The sequence below is a fragment of the Mycetomoellerius zeteki genome, unplaced genomic scaffold (assembly GCF_001594055.1).
Source record: "Mycetomoellerius zeteki isolate Tzet28-1 unplaced genomic scaffold, Tzet1.0 scaffold206, whole genome shotgun sequence".
Classification (NCBI taxonomy): domain Eukaryota; kingdom Metazoa; phylum Arthropoda; class Insecta; order Hymenoptera; family Formicidae; genus Mycetomoellerius; species Mycetomoellerius zeteki.
The window spans coordinates 639,746-645,815 of record NW_017257021.1 but is presented as its reverse complement, the minus strand read 5'-3'; positions in this window follow the sequence as shown (position 1 = coordinate 645,815).

Genomic DNA, 6,070 nt, shown 5'->3' with positions numbered 1-6,070 from the left:
TAGTATATTAATTCCTTTATACACGAAATACAATCATCGTGCACATTCATGTTTTGGATAGTGTGGTATATAATGGAATTCAATTTTAACAACACGGAAACATATTTCGAAATCCCACGTGACCGCGACAATAGCATTAATATCTTTTGAATAATTACATGTCATGAATTATTAAATTATTGATTAATATTATTAAACAAGCTTCGATATAGAAATTAGATATAGAAATAGAATTACATTTCCCGACCTTTAAAATTAAATTTTTAGGTTTAATCTGATTGTATTTTTTAAATTATGTTCTTTTATATATTAACATTTGATTAGTTCTTTTAAGTTTTATTTATAAATTTTCTATTTAAATAAAATTCTTTATGAAGAATTAAAATTTCGAAAGTCGTTTTTGGTGAATTTTTTTCTAAATATTTCACATATGTAGATATACACATATGTCTATGCTATAAATGCATTACAAGGTAATGAAAATGTCAAATGTCATTCTGTCAAATTGTTTCACCTTGTTGATCACAATTGTCAGAAACATAGCTTTATGCTTGCCTCTCTATAGCTCGATGCACATAATCGTTTTAGATCATTGCCGTATTAAGTACAGTGCCGCAATGTCAACAAATAATCTAATACTACGTTGAACTGGAATGTTTTGACATATTACAGCTTCATTAAAAATATCAAGATTTATTTCATCAATGCGTGAGGCTTAATTAATCATTGAAAATTAATCATTGATCGAATAAACTGTGTCGTGAAGTGATCAATTAGTTATTTTACTGATTAAATTCGATAATTCGCTTCGTAACACAATCAGAATGGTTTATAAATTATAGTGTCATTGATGATAAAAATTCTCCAACATATTTAATAATTTTAAATATAATTATCATAATTAATTTTAATTATTGTTAATCATTAAGTTTTTTCATATTTCTTAGATATCATGATATAAGAGAGTAATGTTAAATTATAATATAAATTACGATATTTGTTTACGTTATGAAATTTAACACAACGTTATGTAAAATAATTAATGTTATTAATATTTGTGTTCTTATAATATGTAAATTAATTAATATTTTTACTGCGCAACAAAAAAAAAATTTATTGACTTGAGAAGGTGGATGAAATGCAAACTAAATCTGTCTGCTAAAACGTGCGTTAATGTAATTTGCTTCAAATTTCTGGTTTTCCGATGCATCTGACAGCAAGCGCGAGATGGGATGGTGAGCCACCTTGTACATTAATGTAACGGCAGAGAGCGTACATTGCGATGCAGTAAATAGACCATGTAAATGGCGAAATTGTATCACAAGCGTGAACATACGAAGTGCATATCGATCAGACAATTTCGAAAATGTTCAGTTATTGTTCTCTCTAATGCGGTCATTGATTTTCAATTAATTTTTCTCAAGAAGTTTTATAACGATGTTTTTATATTCATTAATAAAACATTATCTCCTAGTTTTTTCAATGTCACAAAAAAGAATGAAAAAAATAAAATTTTCTTTAGAAAGCGTTTTTAGAGATCTCATGAATTTTTTATATATCTTTAATTATCTCCAACGAATTGTTTTCGTGTTTAGGTAGGATTTGCACGTTTGTAACTGCACATCTAAACGTGTTTTCTTCGCAAGCAACCCGAAGCAGAATTTCCAAGTAGTACTACTGTTCAAGCTAATGTGTAGATCCGGATTCCACGACAGTGTCTACATTACAATTATATTGCATCTATGACCACGTTATAAGATGTTTACGATTTTAGTATTATGCAGTATCACAATAGCAAAAACCATGAATTATCATGAGAGATTTTAGTCATTTATAATATGTTTACAATGTTAAAAATTAAGCATTTTTTCTATTTTCTCAGAATTATAAAAACATACATTCATGTGCAATTTAAATATGTACAGTTGTTAATTTGTCAAACTAGATAAGAATATATAATTTAGATTTTTATCTATAAAGAAAAATGTCTTATACCAAAGCATATAAATATGTGTACTGAATTGGATGTATAGTTTCCTAAAGCGCACAAAGCAAAACAAAATTTATTAAAAAAACTTGTAAATAATATAATTTTTATATTTTAAAATTATTATGTTTAACATTAGCGGTCTTTCAATCTTATTGTTTTATATTTTAATTTTTATAATTATAATTAAAAAAAAATACAAACACGTATAGAGGAGACTGGGTCCTCTTTGGCACAAGAGGTAAGTTGGCATTGCATTCCGTTTATGTATTTGTGGCAAAAGAAACAATGGAAAAGTTATTGTAAAATATCTCTTTTATAACATAGGTACTTCTCCCTAAGTTTCATTTATATTAAACAAGTATTACAATAGAAAAAGAAAAAATCTAAGTGAAGAGCTTGAGAAAACAAATCTAAGTGATGTATTATTAGTTAAAATAAAAATGTTTGTTAGTATACACGTTAATTTGAGTAACAATAGTAATTTATTACAATAAAATGATCAAAATCAGACGTAGGGATGGGATACTTTGGCTCATATTATAAGAAAAGGTTAGGTTGACTTATTGTATCGCACGTGTGAACATTCATTTACAATGTTCAATCTGACAAAACACTTTATATTTAATATTTCTATATTAACCTGGGTGAAAATTACGACCTGGTGCTATATGGGTCCCATCTAGTTTTCCATGAGTTAATGTAGGCGCTATATTGGAAGGCTTGCCTGGGGCTATACTGGATGGTAACGGCAATAATGACCAGCCCCAATATTGGAAAACTTTCTTGGCCCTGGTTCGCGATGTGCTGTAGGCCCAATATTGGAAAATTGTCTAGGTCCTGGTTCGCGAGGTGGTGCCGCTGAAATTTGAGAAAACTGTCTAGACCTTGATCACGAGGCAGTGTGTTGCCCCAAGATATTAAATCTGTCTAGTCGCTATCTAGAAAGGAACAGAGTAATCTAGTTAGATTTGTACCAATTTATCCCACATATTGGGGCAAGTTAACTACAATGCAGCATGTTCGTATTTCATTTATTGCAAAGAAAGTATACAGCGTATAGAACTATTGTTAGTATGAAAATGTAGAGAAAGGTTCTCTCTATGACACTGATATATTTTATTCATAATAGTTAATTGTTTAAAAAATCTAATGCCAAAATTGTGAAAACTGTGCTAACACGAAACCGGTCTCCTCTACATATGTACAGCTGCATAGACCGCTATTTTATTTCTATTAGAAATGACAAAAAATGTTCGATATTCTTGTAACTTGTTTTGAATAATGTTAAATTTTTCTTCTCATAGAAGTTCGATATTTTTGGCATAAAACCACTTTTCTGTTTTTCTGTTAAAATTACGCTTTTTAAGAAATCACTTTTTTTTTTTACATTTTTATACATTTTAAATGATATTTTTGATTTGCTTTCTCGGACATTGTTTTTGCTTATTCGTCTGTAATGATGAATACGTCAGAAGCGTTACTAAATTGTTTCGTATCTTGTCCAATTTTGTGCATAATGTTTGCGTGGTAAAGAAAGAAGAATTGTTATTCGTTGAACCAGTAGAATTCTATTTTTACTTTTCTTATTTATACTTTTTTGTTGGTCACGATATACGAAAAATTAGTTTCTTTCCATATACGTGCAGCTTTTTTTTATTAAATTTTATTAAATGTTTTTTATTTTGTAGTATGATAATGCTGATAATGAATGTTTCGCCAGCAAAACTGCTGTTTATATGTGAAAGTTTTTTTTAGACATGGTTAATATATCCCTTACGTTATGCTTGCATTCGTTCTTGACTGCGATCATTATTATATATTTTGGATATATAATATATATTTTTGTTAAAATATGTTGAAGTAAAAAAAATTGTTTGAATGTTGCTGGAATAATACATATAAATTATGCCTCATAATGTTGCCATAAAGAATAGTTCAACGAATCGTTTATTACAGTTCGCACAGCTTTAATATATCGCCGCGTTTGCAATTTGTAATTCGTTATCGAAAAATAAACGCACAGAGTTCAATTGAAAAATTTTACTTTTGCATTCTACCGGACGGCAATTACATCACCGATTGTTTGCGATATTTTCTGGAGCTCGTTATTTTCTCTGTAATTCTGAGAAGTCCATACACAAACTGTGCAAATTTTCCAGCCGTGCTAATCTTGGCATTTCTTAATGAATCTGTTCGTGGTCTACTATTCCGTGCGCTGCAATGGGAGGTCCTTTTCGATTCGCTCGTTCATTTGTCTTCGGGCTCCACGTATTTTCGTGAAAGCTCCTGCCAATATTCTTATTCATGAACCATCCGAGCTGTGCTCAGGATATTGCTAGAATTTACTTATTTCTAAAACGTTTTTGAAGTATTACAAACGCGTCTGTTCATTTGTATGTTGAAGATGGTAATGGCGCATCGATGGTCGATCGATACCGATCCGTCGCCCAAAATAAATTATAGTGCGTACGCGGCTCTGAAGATTTGTAACTCCGAAAGGTAAATCGAATATAAACGATCGTGAGATAAATGCGAATAACTGTGTACATAACTTAAATAAAAATTTCGCAATAATATATATATATATATGTACTGTCGCCATTGTCGCTGCCACTGCCATCGTATGATCCGCGAATCGCTCTGTACTTTTTTAATCACGACCACGTTTAGAATTCCGGACGCGGGGCTGAAAGGAAAATCGACGACTTCATTCCGCCGCATGGCCATCCGTAAATTTTGCCGGGGGCCCTGCAATTTATCGTTCGATTCATTCGCTGTGGGATTCCGGAGCGTTGTATGACCGCGGATATAAATAAAATGTGCCGCAGTAACGGGAAGAAATTTATTAATTTTCATTGTAATCTATAAAGGGCAAAAATTGCTCCGTCAATATCGCAACTACGGAATTAACCTTTGTAACGCATTCGTTTTTGTGAATTTCGCTGTTATTAACTTTGCTGTATACGGGCAAGTGCTAGTTCTTGTTGCTATGTGGCTATCATGGTGTGCTGAAACTGATGATATTAGCACAATCACATTCAAATTTAAACATTCAAATTTAAATTGATTAAATCGGCGCGCGTGCAAATAAAGGGAACATACATGTATGACCGAAACATAGCAGAAATCGCGTTGGCTAGCTATCCATGTCCAGAGTAATGTGTCTTGCTGTAATTCGAGACTGTATTTGAGTCTAATTTTGAAATGCAGTGCAGTTATATATTACAATTTGATGAATGTTTATATTAATGCAAATTGATGAACAAATATAAATGCAAACAATATTTTGTTTGTGTGCGTTTAAAATGAATTTAAGGCATTTTTAACGCCTTAAATTTCTATTCTTAATTGTTATCACATACGTACATATATGTATAAACAGAGAGTCATTTTAATGTCCCACCCCTAAAACCATTTTTATTTTTGATTTTTGAAAAAATGGAACGGTTTCGAGGGAGACATATTTTGGTCATATTGTTTTTCTTCTAGATAAATATACCGAAAGATATGAAAGTCTCCTTCACTTTTTTAAATGGAATTATATGATTTTTTTACATAAAAGATAAAATTGTTAAGGTAGAGATATAAAGAAACCAATAGTTTACAAGATATTTAATATTTTATGTTAAAATATGCCAGAATTAAAGTATAAAATATCTCGTAAACTATTAGTGTTTTTTGGTATCTTTATCTTAATACTTTTATGTGCAGAATAATTAAAGGAATCATATAATTCCAGTTAAAAAAGTGGAAGTGATCTTTATATCCTTGTGGCACTTTCATCTAGAAAAAAAGGGGCATGATTAAAATACGTCCCCTTCAAAACCGTTCTACTTTTGTCTAAAACATTTTTTCTAAAATCAAAAAGTTAGCGTGGGACATTAAAATGGCCTACCTTATACATAAGTATACATGCCTCTTCTAAAATGAATATCAACTAAGAGAGTGATGTTTAATATTGTAATGTTCATAATTTACTAAAAAGGAAGTTTAAAGGAATAATATTATTCGTAAAAGCAGTAAAAGCAATTGTGCTACTGTGTATACCTATACGTATATTATTGTACATGTGGCAGAATT